Genomic DNA, 24,665 nt, shown 5'->3' with positions numbered 1-24,665 from the left:
TGAATCCTTCACAGGATGAAGCACTCTGGGCACCAGTCCCCCTCCAGAACCAGTGGAGAACTGCATCCACTACCTGAATCCTTCACAGGATGAAGCACTCTGGGCACCAGTCCCCCTCCAGAACCTGTGGAGACATGCATCGACTTGAGAGACTGTGGCTTTGCACTCCCCAGGATGGTACAGTGGGCAAACCAACCACTGTAGAGACTTGAGAGACTGTTGCTTTGCACTCCCCAGGATGGTACAGTGGGCAACCCACCCACTGTAGAGACTTGAGAGACTGTGGCTTTGCACTCCCCAGGATGGAACAGTGGGAACCCACCCACTGTAGAGACTTGAGAGACTGTGGCTTTGTACTCCCCAGGATGGTACAGTGGGCAAACCAACCACTGTAGAGACTTGAGAGGCTGTGGCTTTGCTCTCCCCAAGATGGTACAGTGGGCAACCCACCCACTGTAGAGACTTGAGAGACTGTGGCTTTGCATTCCCCAGGATGCATCAATGGACATGGAGCCCCGTCGTGGATCTGGCGTGGTGCACTTATCCGGCTGAGGTGCCCCCCTTCCCTTCCCCCTGAGGTGCCTGTTGTATTTCTATCTGATGCCCCTGCAGTGTTCTCTCTGTTTGTGGACAGGTATCTAGTGTGGGCCTCGCCCATGCATTGTGGTCCCAGTGGTCCACGGACATTGAAATGTGCATACCTGCACTACTAATCGTGATGTATATATTTTGAATGTGTATATATTTCTGTATATATGAGCTTACTGTATTTGGATACATTACAATGGTTCAAGTAATTTGGTTTTGTCTTTGCATTCTTCCGGGGGGGTTGTGGGTTGTTCCTGTGATGTTTGGAAATGCATTGGTGTGTGTGTTGTAGTGTGCGAGGGTCGGGTTGAGGGTGGGGGTGTTGAGTGTGTGTGTCCCTGACTTTTGCCTCCCCCCTCCCCTATGTCGTAGGTGCAGTACTCACCGTTGTCTTCGGCGCCGCCGTTGGTGGTGTTCGTAGAGGAGCAGGTAGACAAGCGCAGGGAGCATTTGGAGTTTGGGCTTTATGGTGGCCTCCTTCCTCGTGGAGTGTGTTCAGGTGAACGTTTTCCCATTGCAAAAGCTGTTTCCGCCATGTTTTTATCCACGGTGAATCCGCCCCGGAAAAGGTGGCAGATTGGTGTGTTGTAATACTGTGGGCGGTACTTTGTCTTCCGCCTGTCTGTTGGCGGTGACCGCCGCGCTGCTTGTCTGTACCGTCATGGCGGTCGGAGTGTTAAAGTGGCTGTCTATGTTGGCGGTTTCCGCCACGGTCATAATTCCCTTTTTTTTTCTGCTGGCCTGTTTGCGGTATTACCGCAGCTTTAACACCATCTGCCAGGGTTGTAATGAGGGCCCTAGTGTTATTACAAAGTTTGCAATATCCACCAGCTTGATGGCACAGACTAAGGTGGTCATTATGAACATGGCGGGAAATACCGCACTGCCGGCGGTAACTAACGCCAACAGGCTAGCGTTCCGGTCAGCCAAATAATGAAGCTGATGAGAAACAAGTAGCAGGCCATCCACACACTGCCATTTTTGTAGTCCCGCCGACGACTGGGGAGGCCGCCCTCAGGCTGGCGGAAAGGCTCTACCCACCCACCAAATAATGAAACACCACACTGCCATAAGTTCTGGGGCGGTGTCTTATCCAGGTGATTGGTTGACACCTGTTCGGTATAAGTCAATAAGGATGCTCAATGAAGGACCACACGCCAATTATGAATAAAATTTAGCTTTACTAGAATTTCAGGGAAATTTATTAATTTAGCACTTCAACAATGACAGAATAAAAATAGCAATAAAGAGCATCTATACATATATATATATATATATATATATATATATATATATATATATATGTACACTACAATGAGAAAGAGCATCTATGTATACATATGAGCAAAGAGTTCATTGACAGATATAAGCTTGGAATAACTGTATACCAAAATGCGTTACACTACGATATTCAGAAAGGAAAATATAAACGAGCTGAATTCTTCAGATTAGCTTTGCTTAACGGCATACCAAAATGTATGTCTCAATTACTGTAGCAGGCTCACACTACGATGTTTAAAAAAAGCAAAATATAAACAAGCTGAATACTTCATATCATAAACACAGTGCAAGCATAATAATCAATCATAATAATAGAGCAGAGAAACAAAGGACTTTCATCCCTGGGTGGAACTTAACTTAGTCCACGAAATGCTGGGAAGCCCTCTACCGCCCGCTTGGACCTCTCTCCCCCTCGAGCATCACGGTCTCTGAACAGCACAACAAGGAGGCAGCTCTGGGTCTGAAGATGACAGTTTTCACAACTCCATCTGCGAGCTTCAATTCCCTCACCCGCCTTTCAGTGTTTAAGTAACCTGAAGCTTGGATTCTATCCCCTTCCAGTATTTTCTAGCTATGTTATCAGCACATGTCTCTTGGCTGCCTTGCCATTCCCTGGCCATTGTTTTCATTCCATCTTTTACTGTGGTCTCGTTCTCAAGGTTGAGACTGAATCTCCTTCACAACCTGTTTCTCACACATGCAGCTGCAAATAAGTTTATCTACGGAATGTAAAAAAAAAAACAAGCTTGAAAGCGAACATCGTGAATTTTTCCACGTTGCTCTGGCCTCAGCAGGCATCACGCTCATCTACACTGTTCAAGCTAATTAACCCTTCCGTCACAATGTCTTCCGCACCTTTCCCTATACTGATCACTCCACCCCTTAGATGAGCGCAATGCATGCCAAACAAGAATTATTTATTTTCACACTTCGCTAGCTAGGTTGCAACGAATACGTGTTAGCATTATTCTAAGCGCCTGCATCTTAGTATAAAGCTGGTTTGTGCGTACATATAGTCTACATAGTATAATCATTAGCGTGACAGAGACAATCAATAACCAAATTAGCAGATGTAACACTATATTTAGCGTCTTCGTAGCTCCTGGTGCCCAACCTAAGAAGATGTCATACCAATGGTGCTCAGTTACTTGCTGGATGCGTGAAGCAGTGTGCATAAGCTGTTTGGCATCTATGGTCATCTGTATGGCGGTATCCTTGGTATATTTAGCCGACATGTCGAATTTAGCAAATGTGATTTGTGCGTAGTGCCTGATTGCCTCTAGTCTAGGTAGCTTCACAACAAGCGGGATGTTCCATTCTAACTGTGCTTGCATTTGCATCTGTAATGTGGTTGTGGTGAACTTAGTTGGTCGGTATAGGATGAGAGTACTTATGTCAATAATGCTGGTAATATTGCACATACACATTACCTGCTCTCCAGTGGTTTGTACAAATCCGTTAATAAGTAAGGGATGATTAGTAACGTAACATATACTCTCTGTTCCTATCTGATCTAAGTCTGTGCCATTAATAGGATAAGGTAACCATTCACATTCTCCTGGTATTGGGTGAAAGCATGGATCTAGCACCCTTCCAGTGTGGGTACATACCCACCCCTTAGACCAATCAGCACATCTAGTGGGATCTACGGTGTGATTTGTTTGATCAATCCATTTTTTGTCAGTGTGAGGTATCCACCATTCTTCACCTATTACTACAGGGAGCAATATATAGGGGCACCACATTTCAGGAGGAAGATCACTTCTAGCTATATCAAAATGAGCATAACACATCTCTCCCTCACAATGAAACTGTATGGGCTTTACCCATATTTCCTCAGGCAAATGCAATTGTTGTCTCCAATGTTCACCCTGAAGCTGTCCCCATTCCGCTTTGAAGTCTACATACTGTTGATTAACAATGCTTTGCCATAGTAAGCACTGAATGCCTTTGGACACTGTTTGTGTGCTTTGAATGCTTTTTCCAAATTGTTCAAATGTGAAATTATGCCATTGCCAATCACAATACAACCCACGCAGAACCTTCCATACTTCTTGTGAGTGTGTGGGCCCCCATTGTGAAATTACTTTTATGGCCTCCCCTGTACTATATCCTGTAGAAGATAGCTTATTCCTAATGGCTTCAATATCAAAAGCGTTCAGGGCCCCTACCCCAATTCCGGTGGCCCCGGCTATCAAGGATCCTAGATCTCTTCTGATGCGTAACTTCGGCAAGGGTCATAACTGTAGTGTCCATGGTGTGCATAATGGATCATACTTAGAAACATTCCCCTTGGCAATAGTTATCTGTAACACAATATGGTTAATTATGCTTGCATGCAAAGCTTGCTTACATCCTATTCTATATTGAACTATGGAAACGTTGCCTAAATTGCTAACCATGCGTCTTTCGGCTACACAAAACATAAAGGCGGGCGGTTTGGAGTATCGAACTCCTTTGGTTCCATTGGTCATTGTAACAACCACCATATGTCCTGTTAAATGTTTCGTTTGTTAGAACAATCATAAGGTCTACACGTATATGCCTGTATTGGTAAAAGGTACAATGGTATCAAAATATTTACATATCATGTTTAGTGTATGATTCAAAGCCTGTACTGTTGCTGGCATCCCCTGCAACTCGTTCAGTCCGTTGGCATGTCGGATTTGCTGTCCAGTTACCTTCCAGGTTACAGCTTTGGCAGCCATCCACTTGCCTCCAGGTACCTTCATGTTGCAAAGTGAAACATTTCCCTGGTCATCAGTTACGTTAGCGGCTTGAGGTGCACAAGTGACATGAAGGTCCGTAACAACATTCTCTGCTATATTCGGTAGGACCCATACACTTTTTCCGGTTATAATCATGACCGCAAACAGGAACCACGTCATCGATGCAGATGTCATCATTTACGACCATGGGGTAAGTCTCACTGCAGGTACAAATACAGGTACATTAGAGTTCTTTAAAAGTACAATATACGTACTCCCCACCCCTTGGCTCAATATCTCTCCTGCCTCTGGCTTTTTCCCTGGATGATACACCCATACTCATCTTCTTGTGCTTCCAAATCCTCCCTCACCTCTCTGGGTGTTCTCGGGGGGGCAGATCTTTCTTCAATGTGGGGGGTATACGCTTGTTCACAAATCAATTGAGCAAGTCTGCCATGTGCTTGATACGATACAGTAGCATCTCCTTGGTTCAGTAATACTACTTTAACCTCTCCTCTAAAATTTGGGTCTATGACTCCCCCTAGCACCGAAACTCCCTTGATGGCTAGACTGGATCGAGGGGCAATTCTACCATATGTTCTAGGTGGTACTGTTACTCCTATTCCTAGGGGAACAGTCTTCACCTGTCCTACGGGTATTTCTCCATCCTCTGGAGCAAACAGGTCCAGTCCTATACTGCCAGAAGTAGCCTGTAAAGGTAATCAACCTCGAGGGTCTGTTTTCCAGACAATCATTGTGTGGGTGATTTCTTTATCATGCCCTGTCATCCGAATGAAAGGAGTCTGCTGCCCAACTGGTCTATTGTTCAATTCGAACAAGGCTTTGTCTAAATTACTACTCCATCCTTTTAGAGTCTGATCTGCTGATAACTTTTTTAGCTGTTCTTTCAACAATGCGTTATATCTCTCAATCATGCCTGCAGCTTGTGGATACTAACTAAGGTGTAAAATCCACCGAATTCCCTGTTCCTGCGCCCAATCCTGCACTGTTTTCCCTGAAAAGTGTGTGCCCCTATCTGTTTGGATTTCATCAGGTACCCCATAATGTTTTATCAGGTAGTTTAGCCCTCGCAAAGTGGACTTTTGGTCTGCAGACTTACGGGGCATACCCAACATAGGGCCAGAGTAGGTGTCCACCATGGTCAATACGTAGCTTTTTCAACCTTCCTTTGGTAGCGGCCCGATATAGTCCAATTGCCACACTGTAGCAGCTGCGGTTCCTCTTCTGATATGGCCGCTAGGCTTCTTTTGCTGGGGCATTTGTCTTATCTGGTTGCATGTGGGGCACTCTTTTACTGCTTCTTGTACCTGTTCTTTAGTAACTGGAATCTGTTGTTGCTGTGCCCATGCATAAGTGCCATTCTCTCCTAGATGTCCAGATGTTGCATGGGCCCAGTTTGCTAGAGCAGCTTCAGCCTCCTCATTGATGACCACTGTTCGTGTTTTGGCCATCTGATCAGCAGTGTTGTTGAATAGAGATGCAAGTGAGGTGTCCGATGGGCAATGGGCATCCACATGTCCCACATAGATTTGACATTTTTGCCCTTTCTCACACATCTCTTCCCATAGCTGCTCGCCTCCCCAAATAGGGGTGCCTTTGATTTTCCATCCATCCTTGCGCCAAGTCGGGGCCCAGCTTACTACTCCTTGGTAGGTGGCCCAGCTGCCAGTGTACACAAACGTTTTCTCTCCGATGGGGGCCTGTTCGATCTCTGCTGCTACCCCCTGCAGTTCTGCAAGCTGGCTTGATCCAGTATTTCCTCCTTGCAGCAACAGCGTTTCTGTAGCAGGCTGGAATGCGACTGTTTGCCATTGTCTTTTTCCTTGATGGTACCGGGCGGTACCATCTGTGAACCATGCATTTTGCTGTTCTTCTTCTGTGAGTTGTTCAAAAGGTGGGGCTGTTTTAAATGATGAGGACTCCATCTCAGATGGCTCTGGTGAGGGGACCATTGCCTGTAAGTCCACTGCCCCCAGCATATCTTCTTGTAACTTCGATACTCCTGCTGGCTCCGGTTTTGCCCTCTGCTGCAGATACCATTTCCACTTTACGATGGTAGACTCCTGCACCCTGCCTACTTTAGTGCCAACCCCTCCTTCTCTTATCCAGCCTAGTAAGGGGACCCGTGTTCTTAAGGTAACCGGCCGGTCACCAGTTATGTGCTCTGTTTCTACTAATTCCCAATATACTCCTGCTAGTTCTTTTTCTAACGGGGTGTAATTGCTCATGGATGGAGTTAATCTCTTTGACCAGAATCCTTGTGGCATTCTCTTTTTTCCCTGCCTCTGCCATAAGTTCCACATCACTACATCATCCTGTACTATCATTTCCAGCTCAAACGGGTCTCCTTCTGTGATGGGACCTAACTCAAAATAATTCTGAGATGCATCTTTTGCTCCCTCAAAGGCCTCTTGCTGTTCAGGTCCCCATTGGAAAGGGTGCTTTTTTCGTGTGACTTGATATAATGGTCTCAGTATTAATCCTAAGTGAGGGATATGTTGTCTCCAGAATCCCATCAAACAAATAAATCGTTGTGCTTCTGCCTTAGTTGAAGGAATCTTTAGCTGCTGTACCGTATCAATCACTTCCTGCGATATTCTTTTTACTGGTCCTGACCAAATAGCGCCCAGGAATTTCACCTCTTGTGCCGGGCCTTGGACGTTTTTAGGGTTAATAGCTTATCCCCTCTGCTGTAAGTATTCAATTAACCTTTACAGCGTGTCTGAGACTTGCACTTTAGTGTCCCCAGTGATCATGATGTCATCAATGTAATGTGGAAGTCGGGTGTTTCCAGCCGAGAAGTTGGCTAAATCTCTGGCTATTAGCCCATGACACAATGTGGGACTATGTACCCCTGGGGCAACTTCCTGAATGAGAATTGTCTATCCTGCCAGCTTATTGCAAATTGGTCTTGACTGGCCTCATCAATATCAATTGAAAAGAGGGCGTTTGCTAAATCAATCACGGCATGCCATTCCCCCATATCTTTACTCAACTGTTCCACCAGTGTGATGATGTCTGGGACTGTGGCTGCCAAGGGTGGAGCCACTTTATTCAGTTGTGAGTAGTCGACAGTCATTCGATAGGTCTCATCTGGTTTCTTCACGGGCCATATGGGAGAGTTAAATGGGCTCACAGCCGGCCTTAACACACCTGCATCTAGCAGCCCCTGTATGGTTTCTGAAATCTCTTTATGACCTCCGGGTATGCAGTACTGTTTAATGCATACTGGCTCCTTTGGAGGAGGCACATGTAATGGACTCCACTTTGCATGCCCAACCCAAACTGTCCTAGATTTCTTTATATGTACGCTCCTCACACCAAAAGTAAATGTTCCCCATTGCGTATCAATAGTTTTGCCTAGTAACAAATCCATGGCAATAATGTATTCTGGTACTTCAGCTCTTAATACTTCTGCTGTGAATGGGGGTCCTTTACCAATTGACAATTTGAGCTTAACAGGTTTGGCCTCTGTCTCTGCTCCCCCGTAACCATTAATGATCACACCCTTCCCTGGCAGCCTCTTAGGGTTTCCATTTATCAAAGTTACTTCCGCACCTGTATCGAGCAGTGCCATAACATGTTGGGTTCCTTTGTGCCAATAAATGATGAGAGGTACATATGGCCGGCTTATCTCTTGCACTGCTCTGATCCATGGGGTTTGGCCTGATCTTTATAATAAGGGGTCTGGGACTTCCCAGCCATCGCTGGACAAGTCGGAATATAGAGTTGAGACAGGCACCTTCCTATTTTTCCCTGATTCTGTTTTTTCCTTCTCAGACTCTTCCATGGGTGGTGCTGAGGGCTGCTTCTCATCAAATGCCTCCTTCTCTTTCTGTCTACGCTGCAATACTTTCCATTTATTAAGCAGGTAAGGGGTAGGCTTTCCATCTATCTCCTCTTTTTCACCCCAGCATTCAACAAATCTATCCACATTTGTCGTCTGGTCACTTTTATTGTAGATTCTCCTCCCTTATACTTATTGTCCTGCCCCACTGATCTTGCTGATTTTTGTCTGTCAAGCCCTTCCAATTGTGCCATTAATAATACCACACCCCCCACTGGTCTTCCCTGAGGGGGTCCTAGAAGAGCCAAAGGCACCTTTCATATGCGGAGGGGCATTTCTGATTAACCGTGCCCTGATACCTGCAGTCACGGGTTCAACATCAGGTCCTAAAAACTGATGAGAATACACTGCATTCTGCATCCCCATTTCTCGCAGTTGTTCATTTGCCTCTGAAATCGTATACCAAGGGCCCCAACTCTCTTCCACATCTATAACAGTTGGGTACAATTGCTTCACTCCTTCCATCAACCAACCCATTAGAGAGAAAGCTTAGTGCCCCTGTGCACCTCGTAACCGTTGCCCTAACATAGCATGTGTAGTTACTGATCCCATTTTCAAAAGTTCAGTTGGTGACAAATATATACCATCTGCTCCAGTGTCCCACAATCTCACCAACCATTTAAACAAAGGCTCTGCAGGCATCTACCTAAACATACAAGTTATCTCCAACAACTCACTCTGTGTATAATCTCTTACCAAATGAGAATTCTGTATTTGCCCACCATTCACTCCCTTTGATTTATTCTGCACGAGTGGACGAACCTCCATTACACTCCCCCTTTCACTTTCAATTTCACCTACACGTCTTTCTCCACTTTCAACTCCACCTAGTTCTGCTACACGTACTTCCACCTCATCCTCCCAATTCCTGTCATCATCATTATCCGAGACTGTTCCATCCCAAGTATAAGGATCCCAGTTTTCTTTGTGTACCAATGCCCTCACTTGCACAGCTGAGGGTATTTTAGGCTTCTGCCTACTCTTCTGTTTTGCTACTCGTACTGCTAATGCGGTGCACTTTGCCTCCATTTGATCACCCCTAGTCACTGCACTTTCTATAGTTTCTTTCATAAGTAACTGCCTTTCCTGCAAGGCTGCAACCTCATCCCGCAGTTTTCTTATCTCTGCATCTTGTGTCAATGTTTTCTTGTATACCGTACGGAGCGCAGACAGGAAAAGCCATCCCACTTGCCCTGTTGCTTTCAGCTCCAGCTTCGCCCCTCTTAGCTTCACACTCTCAACCGCATCTTCCACTAAGAGAGGAGTCACTTTCTCATTGAATGCCTCCCATAACACTGGTGCTGCCCACCGGTTCAGGAGTCCTGCCACACCAGAGAATGGGTCAGTTGCTAACCACCCAGGAATAGATCTGGCTTCTGCCCCATGCTGCCTTCTGCTCTCTGCCTCACTTTTCTTACGTCCCCAAAGAGGCATTATTGACTTATACCCCACTCCTGGTACCAAAATGTCTTATCCAGGTGATTGGTTGACACCTGTTCGGTATAAGTCAATATGGACGCTCAATGAAGGACCACATGCCAATTTTGAATACAATTTAGCTTTACTAGAATTTCAGGGAAATATATTAATTTAGCACTTCAACAATGGCAGAATAAAAATAGCAATAAAGAGCATCTATATATATATATATATATATATATATATATATATTTATATATGTATATATTTATATATGTATACTACAATGAGAAAGAGCATCTATGTATACATATGAGCAAAGAGTTCATTGGCAGATATCAGCTTGGAATAACTGTATACCAAAATGCGTTATACTACGCTATTCAGGAAGTAAAATATAAACAAGTTGAATACTTCATATAAGATTTGATTTACTGCACACCATAATATATGTTTCAATTACTGCAGCAGGCTCACACTATGATGTTCAGAAAGCAAAATATAAATGATCTGAATTCTTCAGATTAGCTTTGCTTAACTGCATACCAAAATGTATGTCTCAATTACTGTAGCAGGCTCACACTACGATGTTTTAAAAAAGCAAAATATAAACAAGCTGAATACTTCAGATTATAAACACAGTGCAAGCATAATAATCAACCATAATAATAGAGCAGAGAAACAAAGGCCTTTCATCCCTGGGTGGAACTTAACTTAGTCCACGAAATGCTGGGAAGCCCTCTACCTCCCGCTTGGACCTCTCTCCCACTCGAGCGTCATGATCTCTGAACAGCACAACAGGGAGGCAGCTCTGGGTCTGAAGATGACAGTTTTCACAACTCCATCTGCGAGCTTCAATTCCCTCACCCGCCTTTCAGTGTTTAAGTAACCTGAAGCTTGGATTCTAAACCCTTCCAGTATTTTCTAGCTATGTTATCAGCACATGTCTCTTGGCTGCCTTGCCATTCCCTGGCCATTGTTTTAATTCCATCTTTTACTGTGGTCTCGTTCTCAAGGTTGAGACTGAATCTCCTTCACAACCTGTTTCTCACACATGCAGCTACGAATTAGTTTATCTACTGAATGTCAAGAAGAAAAACAAGCTTGAAAGCGAACATCGTGAATTTTTCCACGTTGCTCTGGCTTCAGCAGGCATTACGCTCATCTACACTGTTCAAGCTAATTAACCCTTCGCGTCACAATGTCTTCCGCACCTTTCCCTATACTGATCAGGCGGGAACCATTGTCAGGCAAAGTTTGGCAGCAACGACCTAAGCCAACAATTCCCTGCACCAATGCACACACCTGTGCAGACCACAACCCCACAGTGAAATGCTGCAAAACATCTCTATATTTTGGCAACAGCTGTGCTTGGCACTCAAATTTGATTTCAACAAAGAAAATGAATGTCCAAATAAGGCCATAGACCAGTCCATTGCTAAGTCCCGGAGTGGCAAATATAGCCTACACTTGACCCCTACAATGTTAAAGAAAACTCCACTGGGAAGGGGCATCAATTTGGCAGCCAGGCACCTCAAGGAACAGGGGCAGGGGGTGGTGGGAGTGGAGACTCAGGTCTTGAAGGGGGGGTTTTGGGTTTAGGTTTAGGAGATGGAGAGGGTTTAGGCTTGCTCTTGAAAGGAGGGGGAGAGGGCCTGGACCGGGTGGTTGCAGAGAGACCTAAGGCAACATGGGGCTTCTTCCTCCTTCGGGCAGGGGCACAGGAATGGGAAGGGCAGACTGGGGAGCACTTAGATGAGGAAGTAGTAGACTAGGCTAGGGCATGGGAACATTTAGGGACAAGACGGGGTGGGCCAGTGGGTTCAAACAGTTTAACACGAGAGAGGAAAAGCTTCATTGTTGAGGTTGGAGGGGATTTGGAGCCAGGTCTGGGAGTGGAGGATGAGGGAGTGGTGGTACGAGTTGTAGGTGTGCTGGACATGGATGCAGGTGCATGTTTAGTATGCTTATGTATGGTGGATGTGTGTGGTATGGATGAGTGTGAACGTTTGAGTGTTTTGGGAGGAGAGGGTGGACACAGTGGGAGAAGGCAGGCTGCAAGTGGAGATGGATGTTGTGTGGGTGTCTGCAGGTCTGGTGAGTGTGCTGCAAGTGTATGTGAATGTAGTTCTGGTGAGTGCAGGTGTGGTGTCAGGGTGCATGAGTGGATGTTAGCTTGTGTGGTGACTGCAAAATGGGGGCAGCAGCAGTGAGTGAGGGTACAGTGCATGTGGGTGTGCATGGTGAGGTGACAGACAGGGAGGAGGGGAAGGCTGACACAGTGGGGGAGGTGGATGTTGTTGTGTGTGCTTTGGTATGTTGGGTGTGTGCCTGCCTGTGGTGGGAAGTGTGGTGCTTGTGTTTCTCTGTGTGCTTCTTGTGTGCTGATCTGTGTGCATGGCTGTCTGTATGTGTGCTTGAGCTGGGTGAAAGGAGTGGGGTGCTGGAAGGGGTAGAGGCTGTGGGATGGGGGCGGAATGACCAGGGACACTGGCTGCTGTCAAAGAGGAGGCCAGAGCGTGAAAAGATCTCTGTAGGCCAGACATGGCACTGTGAATGCCTTCCAGGTAAGCATTACATTGCTGCATCTGGGATGCTCGCCCCTGGATGGCATTCATGAGGGTGTTCTGCCCTACAGAGATTGTTATGAGGAGGTCAATGGCCATCTCCTTGAGGGCAGCAGGGCTGACTGGGGTAGGGGATGAGGTGTCTGGGGAGAAGGAGACGCCCACTTTCCTGGGTGAGCGGGTACGGGCAACTCGTTGGGGAGCAACTGGAAGGGCAGTGATGGTATGGGGGTGGCAGAAGATGACAAAGAAAGGGTTGGCTCAGCAGGGTCAGCCACCACAAGGGAGCTGCCATCGGAGGAAGTATCAGAGTCACTACCTCCTGTGGTAGTTGCCTCCCTCATGGCACTCCCCTCGCCCTCCAACCCACTGGTCCCCTTGGTGTCGGTCGACTCTGCCTCCTTGGAACCATGGGCTGCTGCATCCCCACTCGCTAGTGCCTCAGCTCCCTCACCAGATGATACTAATGTACACAGGGAAACAAGAGCACAGGGGAGGGGAAACAAAAAAAGACAGAAGTATGTCAATTCCAGGAAACATGTACATGCTGGGACATATACATTCCCACCCAGCTCGAGCACAAACCCTCAGCAGACACAACACATGCTATGAATGTGCCCCTGACTAGTAGGCATGACCCTAGAATACACAAGATTCCCATCCTAAACCACTACTCTGTGAAGCGAACCCATGAGAGACTATGCCAAGCCAACACATCTACAAGTTCATGAGGCTACATTGAGTACAATATTACAACACAGGCCTACAGACGCTGCCAAAACTAGCAATGACACTAGCCAGGGAATTGTAGGGGACAGGACTGCAGGGACACAACTTTCTAAGTGCCTGGCACTACTATGCATGCAACCCTTAGCATCTAACTACACTCATCATAGTGGCATCACAACAGTGTTGACACTTACCCCCTTATGGCTGCTCTGCTGCCTTCAAGGGCCCATCCAAATCCGGAAAGGTCACCAACAGAATACGGCCCATTAGGGGGGCCAGGGTCCAAAGGGCACTCCTCCATCATTGGGAGGCCTTCCCCAGCTGGGCCTCTCCGGTCTTCCTGGCCCAGAGCCTCAGGTCCTCTACTGGTTCCTGCAGTGGGTGCTCTGCCAGTTGTAGACCCCCAGGGTCTGCACTTCATTAGCGATGGCTTGCCACAGTCCCCTCTTCTGATGGGCGCTGACCTTCATGGGACACACGGAGTAAAGAAACAGACATAAGTGTGGGTTCCCCGTGCACAAATGTCATGCCCGGTCATAGTGACATGGCCCATGGAGACATGCAAATTAACAAATATCAAGGAGAAACTGCCAGACACACTACAGATGAGCATTCACACAGTCAGCAAAAATGCATACAGGCATCCACCACAATCACACACATCTAAGGAGGACATATAGCAACTCACCTACTCCTCTGGTCGCCTATACAATTTGGCATACAGGGGTAGGACCCCGTCCACCAGCTTCCCAAGCTCCTCTGTGGTGAAGGCTAGGGCCCGTTCCCCTGTCACACACACCATCTCAGGGATGAGAGTCAGGACACAGCAGCACACGCAGTGGAGTTCTTCCCTTCTTGTAGTGCAGGAGTCAAGTGTCAAGGGTCTATCAAAATGGCGGTAGCTAGCGCCACAGTGTGCACAGTCACCACTGGCTGTGATCATGATTGTGCCAGTTTCCCGTTGACAGCATGTAATCCAATCATCAGGTGCACAGCGGTGAACACTGCCTTCTGTCATGACGACTAACGCCAGCGGAATGAAGTCACTTCCACACTACAATACCTGGATGGCAGGAGGCTGCCATTTTGCTTCCACCACGTCTCCATAGCCTCATCCATGGCCCCATTCTCTCTCCCCTTTGTTGATTACTGACATAAGTACTGGTCCCCCACATCTACTCATGGTTGGAAGTGTGTCTACACTGTGATGCCATTGTGACTGAGAAACCTCACCACACATTAGCCTGACGGACTACCTCATTCTTTGTTTGTCTGTGGTTATCTATGTGTTGCATTGTAGAAATGTATTGTGACACCATGTGTTGCAAGTGTATGTCCAAACTCAAAATGTGTTCCTTCATCACCCATATGTACAGACCCATGTGGCGAGGGAGAGCCCCATCTGTTTAGGTGCCATTGATGGAACCCACTTAGCCCTCATACCCTCAAGAATGAATGAACAGGCATAGCAGAATCATAAGAACTATCACTCCACGAATGCACAATTGGTGTGTACTGCTAATCAGTAAATTTCACGTGTAAATGCAAGGTTCCCAGGATCAGTCCATGATTTATTTGTCCTGAGAAACAGCAGTGTGGCACACATGATGGGACAACTACAGGGGGACAGAACTTGGCTCATAGGTGAGTTTGTGCGACACTGGATCAGTTATATAGCTGACAGCCAGGCTGTATGTAAGTAAAATGTTTGTGTTTCAACCCTCTTTCGCCCACTCTTGCTGGGGACTCCGGGTACCCCAACATGCAATGGCTCCTGACACCTGTGAGGAATCCCATGACAGATGCAGAGAGGAATTATAATGAGGCCCATGGTCATTGTAGGAGGGTGAGAGAGAGCACCATAGGACTCCTGAAAGCAAGATTTGGTTGCCTCCATCTTTCTGGAGGATCCCAGTGCTATGTCCCTGACAAGGTGTGTAAGATAGTGGTGACCTGCTGCATGCTGCACAGCTTGGCTGTGAGAAAAGCTATCTCACTTCTGAAAGAGATCGGTGCTGTCCAACCAGCCCTGCAACCTCATAGGAGGGATGAGAGTGATGGTGAAGAAGAAGAGGGGGAAGATGTCAACTCCAGGAACCAGCTAATCCACCTATACTTCCAGTGACTCTCAGATACTGTTCTATGATGCTGATGGCTTCACTGCATTGTTTCAGTCTGACTCATGTAATATGTACTCTGGTATCCTTTACCAGTGAAAATACAAAATCATGATGAAGTGGCAGATGTCAGTGCATGCAATGGGATGTACAGTGTGACATACTTCATACACTACAGTGTGTTGGATCCCCTCCTACAATAAAAGTAGCATTATGACGGTAACTGGCTAAAGCATTCACATTCACAATTGATCTCTCATATTGAATAAGGACAGATATTTTGAGAGGACATGTGTATTTATTAAAAGTCAAAACATACATGTGTGTTGGAACAGTGAAAGGGAATGGGCACATAGTGAACAACACTCTTAGGTACATATGCTCAGCTGTTGGTTGCACAGGCGTATCGACCATGGGGCCACTGGAAGATGGTGAGATGGCAGTGGCATGTCAACGAGGTAGCTCAGTGGCACACAAGGGAGACAGTTCAGGGCAGAGTCACTTCCTGGTGCTGGGCTTGGTCTTGGCTGGTGTTTCAGAGGGATTTATGGGTATGAGGGCACTTTGTGAACGTGCAGCTGGGATGCATTGGTATAGGTGCTGGTGTCCTGTGAGTCCTCTGTCAGTGCCACCAGTCCAGTGGATGCTGCAGATGTAACTGGCAGGGCAGTGTCCTGGCTAGTGGTAGGGGCCTGCAGGTGGGTGGAGGACTCAGGCTGGATGTTTGTCTGGCACTGCAGAATCCCTGCAATGGAGGCCATGGTGACATTAAGCTGTTTCCATTGTTCCATGGCCTCCTGGTGGTGTGCTAGCTGCAACCTCTGGTTCTGCTCCAAGGTGGCAAGGATATGGCCCATCCTGTCCTGGGAATGATGGTATGCTCCCAGGACCTCAGAAATCACCTCCTGGGCTGCTGCATCCATCCTTTGGCCATCCCCCTGAGCCACTGATGCCTTCCCACTGGCCTTAGCCCCCTCTCCCTGTGTCCCTTGCACAGGTCTGGCAGTCCCACTTGCAGTTGGCCCTTCATCATCCTGCCTCGTGGTGTGTGGAGACTCTGGCCTCTGTACATGTGGGCAGCAGAGTCCGTGGCCTAGTGACACTGGTGTGGGGTCGTTTGGGCAGGGCTGACGGTGGTGGCTGGGTGGTAGAGATGTCAATGGTGTTCTGGGTGGGGCTTCTGGAGGGTGACTGTCCAGGGATGTGGGATGGGCCAGGGAATTCCTCTATGTCCAGACATCCCTCTACACTTCCCTGAGTGGGGCCTCCATCTTCAGGATATATTTTTTGTGTTTTTAGTTTTTTAATAGAAAACACATAGATACCCCAACATGACCCCCCACCCACCCATTTACCAATTAACACGTAATAAGTAAATAATCCACCCCCAAAATCCACTTATCCTATCTAAACTACATACCTACAGTAACCTAACACTAACCCCCTAAAACCAACAATAAAATATACATTAAAATCAGAAGGGAGGGGACAGAACTTGGAGGTGGCAGATCTGAGACGACCCAAAGTTTGGCCTTCTTGAGTTTTTCTGGATGAATTTTAGCCTCTTGGTGTTAGCGGCCACCACCTTCTCCAAACTGTCCAAATGTTTTACAACCAGGGAAAAGTCCCTCTGCTGATTCTGCAGCAATTGCAAATAATTATACCAAGTTGTAACCACACTATCTACAACTCAGATAAAAAGCAAAACACAAAACCTTTGCAATACCATAGCCAATTTCTTCCAAAGGCAGGTGGAAGAAGTCTACAAGAAGTTTGCCACAGCGATAATAGCAGCATCTACAATTGCAGTAGATAATGGCAAACAGTTAAGAGAGGACCTCTTTGTAGAGTTTGTTCCACCATACACAGAGTAAGTTTTAGAATAATCCAATCCACAAAATCTGGATCTCCGTATGACCCCTCCTCCTCCGGGTAGTAAAGTTTGCTCCAGAAAATATTGCAGCCAAACTTTCCCAACTGTACACTCTCATTTTTTTGGAAGGGTTCTTTCCTCACCAATTGGAAGCGAGGAAGAAATCCTATAATAAAAAAATGACCTCAGTGCCTTTGACCCCAATAGCTACAGGCTGATATCCAGATTATGATTTCCTGAGAAAATAATAAAAAAAATATGAATAAACAGCTAAACATCTTTATTGAAAACAATACTACACTAGATTCCACACAGTTTCTATTTAGATCAGGACACAGGACTGAAGCAGCACTTATAAAAGCGACAGAGCAATTACGGACCGCACTTGATCAAGGGGCAGAGAGGTACTGATTCTTTAAGACCTGTCATCAGGGTTCGACAGAGTCGATCATAGGCTACTACTGCTTTGCCTCTCCCAGACTGGTGTCAAAAGGCTAGCCTGGGATCTTTTCAGCTCCTTCCTCAAGGGTTGTGAACAGTCAGTGGACCTGGGTGAATTTACTTCACCATCCTTCTATATGCCATGTGGGGTCCCTCAAGGATCCTCATTGAGCCCAATGCTGTTCAATACCTATGTGATCTCCCTGGCTGATTTGATAAATCTTTTGGCTTCCCCCTCACGTCCTATGCTGACAATACCAAAAAAGGAGTCTCTGTGACCAATAATGATATAAAGACTGGGCGCAGATTTCAGGATTGCATGTCAGCTGTCAGTGACTGGATGAATAAAAACTGCTTGAAATTGAACCCAGGTAAGATGGAGGTTCTCTTGTTTGATGAACAATCCTCCTTTTGGTCTAAAGCTTGCTGATATCAAAAATCGGCCTCACTCCTGAGTCCAGTTAGCAAAGCCAGGAACTTAGGGGTTCTAGTTGACAGTAAATTAAAATTCACAGATCAAATAAATGCATTGGTCCTGTAGAAGAAAATTCTTCCTTTTAATCCCACTGATCTTCAGAAAACAGTTGTTAGTTCACTAGTCCTGGGTAAACTTGATTATTGCAACAGTCTATATCCTAACATGCATCAACAACTGGTAAACATATTACAAACAGTACAGAATGCTGCAGCAATGTTGATTTATAAAATTCCTGGGTTTCCCTCTGCCTCTAAAGCCCTTAAGAATTTGCATTGGCTTCCTGTTAAACACAGAATTCTTTTCAAAGCTTCATGTTCTACATATAAAGTGCTGCCTGCATAACATGGGGCCCACCTATCTGAAAAGCTTATAAAATGGCACATTCTAGCAAGGACCTTATGATCAGGTGCTGTACAAAACCTTGCCATCCCCAGATAAAAGAAAACTTCATGGGGAGGCAGAAGCTGTATTCTGAGAGCTACTAAAGCACGGAGCTCCGTAACCCCCTGCATTGAATCTTCACCAAATCTACTTGTTTTTACAAATAGTATAAAATGGTTCACCCAATCAATTGAGCCATGAAGCTAGCACCAAGACACACTCTGGGTATCCAAGCGCTCTACAAACATGTATAACAAAATAACATACCTCTGTTTCTCTCTAGCTAGGATTATGCTACACAAGTAGCATTAAGTGAATACAATGCAAAAAAAAGTACTGAAATTCGATAATTACAGTAAGCTGTAACAAAGCATAACTGATACCCAAATTGTGTGCTACTTATAGCCTCATGAAATCATGCATAGTGCTATAAAAGGCATCATTGATGAAATCGCTGGTGACATGGTTGAAGAGATCCCAAAAGCCATCACAAATGACATCACCACAGCATCAATAAATGACAATCTCAAAAATATGAAACACACAATCCTTCTACACTTGTGATTCAAAAGTGTGTAGTGTGGACTGGGCAAATGTCATTTTTTGGCACATCATGCATCCTCTTCTTTCTTCCATTTCTCTTAAAGCAGCTGTACAAAGGCTTTGCTTCAGTGCAGCTGGGTTGGAGAGCAATTATGTGGCAGCTGTACATAGCCTCACCCACCCCCTATTTCACCCGAACAATGTACAGATGTATTTGGGATGCCCAAAGTAAGAGGTAAGTGCACACTGTTTAATCCTGGTTATCTGTGTCTAGGTAATGGGATGCCTCAGGTTCTGGAATGTAGGGATGCCAATTGAATAAAAAGTAAATGTGGAATGGGATAATTCGGCAATGATTGAGGATGGCAGCAAAGATGCTATATTAAAGGAAGAATGGGAAGCAAAAAATAAGGAAGGTGAACCATTGGTGTTGGTTAAACAGTTCATTTTCAAAGGTTGGTCAGATACGAATAAGTCACAAGAGAAATGCAGGAAGTTGTGAGAAATGATCTGAACTATGCATTGGTGAAGCAGGGAATGTTCTTAGGGGGAACAGGTTCATACCTCCGAAAGGATTTGGATTAAGAATCTCAGACATAAATCATGAGGGACATCTTGACATAGTAAAACCCCAAAATGGGTGAAATTAACCTATTGGTGGCCTGGCATGGATGTAGATGCAGAAAGATATGTAAGGAATTGCCAGCTATGTGCCAACTCAGACAAAGCTGAATCTTTGGGAGAAAGATAGTATCCAGAACATTCATGGGTAGAAGTGGTACAGCAGACATTCTTGGGCCCATTTTAGATGAATGGGAGATGGCTAAATAAGTTATTTTAGCCATTTACCATTACTCCAAATGGCCTGGTATTAAAGTAGCGGAAGTAATTTTCTAAAAATTAAATTTTTAAGAGAAGGTATGCTTAAGTCCATATTCGGTAACAATGGGATGCATTTGTATCTCTGATACATATGAAAAAGTATTGATCAGAAATGTGATTATAGGAAAGAAAACTCCAAGAAAGATTTAACAGGGTGATAATGGGCAGTGTACAGTCATCAAAGTGGGTCGAGTTGAGTAGCATGGTCTAGGCATATAGGATAACACCCATGGGAACAGGGTATAGCCTATTTAGAATTTGAAGTGGAGGAGAAGCATTTACGAAAGACAAGATGGCATGGAGAAACATGAAAACATGCAGCAATGGTCTCCTTCAGAGTTAAAAAGTAACACAATGAAAATGCAGGAATTGTACAATACATACTAAGACAAAAGCCATGGTGTGAAGGAGGTGTATTTAACACCGAGCAACTAGGTGAGAGTAAAATGGGGGCACCAATCAAGGAAAGGAGGTAGCATGTTTTCAGAGCCACTGTAAGTGATAGAGGTTTATAATAAATCTGCTTTATTGAGTGTCAAAAAGATATGGCAATTTAGTAGAATGTCCAGATGTAATAAGACTCTTGATTGGCAATGTGCAAAAAGGGGACACAGAGATTTCCCACATTCTATGGACTGGATGTGGGATGATGTAGGAAGTATGTGTAAGAACATAAATGTGCCCACACATGTAGATGCACCTATTTTGTGTGATTAAATTGGGAGTGGTAGAGAAAGTATCCACTTCCCAGTTAATAAGACTACTGAATTACGTGTGAATACTAAAACAACCTGGGGGGTGGGACTCAATTATGTTGCCAAAGAGATTCAATGATGTTTTTAATGTAACTGTGATTGCACTTTATAATGAAGTATCCGTGGAAATTATAGTGATATTTCTTTTCATTTATTTTTGTTTGATTTATATAAGGAATATAGGGCCAGATGTAGTAAGCCGTTTGCATTTTGCAAACTGCAAAAATCGCAGTTTGCGGCATGCAAACGGCGGAACGCGATGCTCATTCCCAAATCTGGGAATGCAACTCACAAATAGGAAGGGGTGTTCCCTTCCTATTTGCGACTCACATCGCAATTCAGAGTTGCTTTGTGACCGCGAATGCGGTCGCTCACCAACTCGCAGTTACCACCAGTGTCACACTGGTGGTAACTCATTCACAGAAGCGAATGGGGCCCCCATGGGACCCCTTCCCCTTTGTGAATGTCAGCAAAAATATTTTTTCAGAGCAGGCAACTGTCTCAGTTTTTTATTTTATTTAATTAACCCTAGAATTTAAAGTCCAGTGAATCCACTGCTCTAGGCTCTTTGTTGTACACAGTAGGGATTGAACACAGGGGTTATACTTACTAAGATACTACACCCTGTTGCATTGCAAAATCTTTTGGTACTAATTTACTTTCTAGCACAAACCATATTTTGCACTGGAAAAGCACTTGAAAGTAGCGCAAAGCAGTGCATAGCACTGCCCCTTATTACTTAAAACCAAGGGGGTATTCCATGGGTGGTGCATGTGAGGTCCTATGGAACCACTTAAGGTTTTTGATGCAAAAAACGATTTAATAAAACAAGTAAACAGGGTTTTGTGCCAAAAAAACCACCCATTTTAAATAGCTGCAATCGCGGAGGAATGCTTTTATTGTTAATGTCTTTTCAGACGCTGCAAGTGTGCTGCACTGTGCAGCCTACATACAAGGTGAGAAAAGTGATAAGGTTAGTCTAAGCATAGTATTTTGTACTGAAAGTGTATCCTTCGAGTACAAAACCTATTCTAAACTCGAGGAGACACCCTTCCACTACGCTGCAATTGTGTGTGCATGGCACACAGCAGCATATTCTTGCCCCGGCACTAGGGAGAGGGGCAGAGAGTGCCATGTTTCTGTAAATATGGCACTCTTCTGCTCTCTCCTTCTCATGCAGCACAGACATTTTTGACTGCTCAGTTGTGGTACATGGAAACTTGGTAAATCTGGACCAGGGTGCAGCCACTAGGCACATTATGGGCCTCATTACAACCTTGGCAGCCAGCAACCGCCACCTGCCAAGTTGTAAACATCGTTCACCCGCCAATGCGGCCGCACTCCCGCCCTTCCCATTCTGACATCCCCTCTGGCCCGTCGGTGTCTATAATATATGTACTACAAATCCAAGATGTGTGAATTCCTCCTCATTATTTACAAATCATGTTCTCTGAATGTGACCCTGAAAACTCACAATTTCATTTTGCCACTTTCCCTACTTGAAACACTGTCAATGAGCCCTCAATAAAACACCAACGTTTCCAATTAGGAAATTGAAAATCTGACTACAATGTCATCCATGGTAATCACATTTTCCCCATGAACCCACAACCATCCTACACCTGACCTCAGAAAGCCCAATAAGATTTCACATTTTGATCTGCTGAAAAACCCATGCAATTGTCTTCACTACCTTTAAAATCAATTAATGTTTACCCTCCTGGGTGGGTCTGCTCTGACTATGCTGAGCTCTCATCACAACTGCTATCAGTTTCACACTGCACAGCTGTACTGTACCAATAGAAATGTAAACTGCAGACAAAGCTTCTCATGTCAGTGTCAAAAACATACCACCTGTTCCTTCTAGACCTCATGCTAAACGTCAGTTGATCAAATATCAAACCTGCCGCTCTCTGATCATCTTTAATCTCTGTTAGGAACTGTTGTGAGCCATCTGGCATAGACATTGAATCAGCATCCATCAGTATACTGAAAGGCACATGCCACGGTTCAATATCCCTCTTAAGCATGGCAATTATTATATTCAAGACGTAATTGATTTGTCCATTCACGGATATTCAGGACCGCATTCATGTTCATCACCAAGTGATTCAAATGGTGCCTGATACAGACCTATCTATAGGCAATAAAAGTGGGACTTTACTCCAAAGCTCATTCCCAATGTTATGTCTAGTTTTCATCAAAGAAAACTTTCTTCAAGCCTATGAGCGCTAGAAAGATTAAAAAAGGCTGTTACTAAGCATTTACTGTTCAAATACTCTTCTGCCTCTTCAAGCCTAATGAAATCCCCCATCTCCTCCATTCACCTTGACCTGAAAGAATTCTGCAGGGTATATTTACAAGCTCTCAGCTAAAAAACCTGCCTTATCACCTAAAAAGTATTAGCAACCATCCCTTCATCCTAAATGACTGAAAAACTCATTACCTCAAGAAGTCAGAGCAGCACCTAGACTATGGCATTTTGAGATGGAAACCCAAGTGAAAAAATGTGCAAAGACTACACAACAAGCTGTCTTAAGCACCCATGCAATGCAACAATACTACATGATAGATCAGACATACCTTTTTACTTCCTCATTCCGGAAAGGTGCTAAAAATAGAACTCTTTAAGGAACACTTCATTGACAAATAAAAAGGACATGTAGGTTGTCGTTATACCTGGATAACAAATAGAAGAGAACTTTCTTTCTGGCACTTCCTATCCTGAGTTGTCACTTCATCTACCACATAAACGCTTTGCAATGCATGTCAGTGAACTCAGTTTTGACATGCCTTTTTTTAATTAGCTTAAATTTGTTTTAGGATTAAATACATTCACTTGTCACCCAAAAATTCATACTCCATAAAACAGTCAACAATAGTGGGCAAACTGATAAAAAATTAAATAAAAGTGAGTGAAGTGCTGCTACAACCTCATGTAGCAAGTAAGTACCCCAGTAACATCATTATAGCCATACCTCAGCTAGGAGAGCTACTGTGGCAGCAATCCCATGTTTCTAAAAGGAAAGAAAAAGCTAAATTATTAGAGGTAGATTGATTTATTGCGGCAAATATCAGTACTTGTATTTGTTCTGATAAACCACATTATATTTTAATGTATTTTATTTTTTAAATCTACCCTACATATATAAACAGGAAAGGAAAATGATCATTACGGTAGAAAGTGTCAATTCGACACTGGATGATTGTCTTGGAAATCAGCGGCTTTTAAAGAATCTGACACATGATTTGCATCTACACCTGAGAGGGGTTAGTTTGATTTTAACAAGATTATTAAGAAAAAATCTAAATCTAAAATTAAATTGAATGCACTCATTCATACAAGTTAGATGTATGTCAGGAACAGTAGTACCCACAAATTGTATGCGCAATAGTTTCTAGTTGACAGTAATGAGCAGAAAACATCAACTACCGAAAGTGCCAGTACCATCTTTTTATCATTAATTCCATATAAGGCACTTCCTTGAACAAATCATAGGAGAGTGGCAAAAGTATTTCTATTTGTACTGGCCAAGTTCTCAAAACACCAAAGGCAGAAAAAAATGCTGATAGCCAGGAGTAGCCTAGGATACCTGCAGTTCCATTGGTAATCATGCAATAAATTTATATCCTGTGGAACTGCTTTTTTCCTAACAGTAATGTAGGCTCCCTGTAATCTTGTGTGGCAATACTGAGGCCCTCATTACGACTTTGGCGGTTATCGGGCAAGAATGCCATGTGAAATGCCGCCACCATACCGCCAGTGGTGGCGGTACAGCAACCATTGTATTACGAGACACAAAGAACAAACAACCCAAATAAATTCACAAAGCCACCACTGCCAGTGACAATGGCATTGAAATGCTGACTGATCAACCGTCGGCTCCACCACGCCAAGCCCATTCCAACCGTCCAATTACTAGTCATTTTTCAGCAGATTGGTACAAGCACGGTGGCAAACCAACGGCAGTCCGCACTGCCGCGGTACAGAAACGCACCGTCAATAATAGCAAACACCCCATTGGACAGTTCTAA

The sequence above is a fragment of the Pleurodeles waltl genome, chromosome 5 (genome assembly GCF_031143425.1).
Source record: "Pleurodeles waltl isolate 20211129_DDA chromosome 5, aPleWal1.hap1.20221129, whole genome shotgun sequence".
Lineage (NCBI taxonomy): Eukaryota > Metazoa > Chordata > Amphibia > Caudata > Salamandridae > Pleurodeles > Pleurodeles waltl.
The sequence above is the reverse complement of the archived record's forward strand: the minus strand, read 5'-3'. Positions refer to the sequence as shown.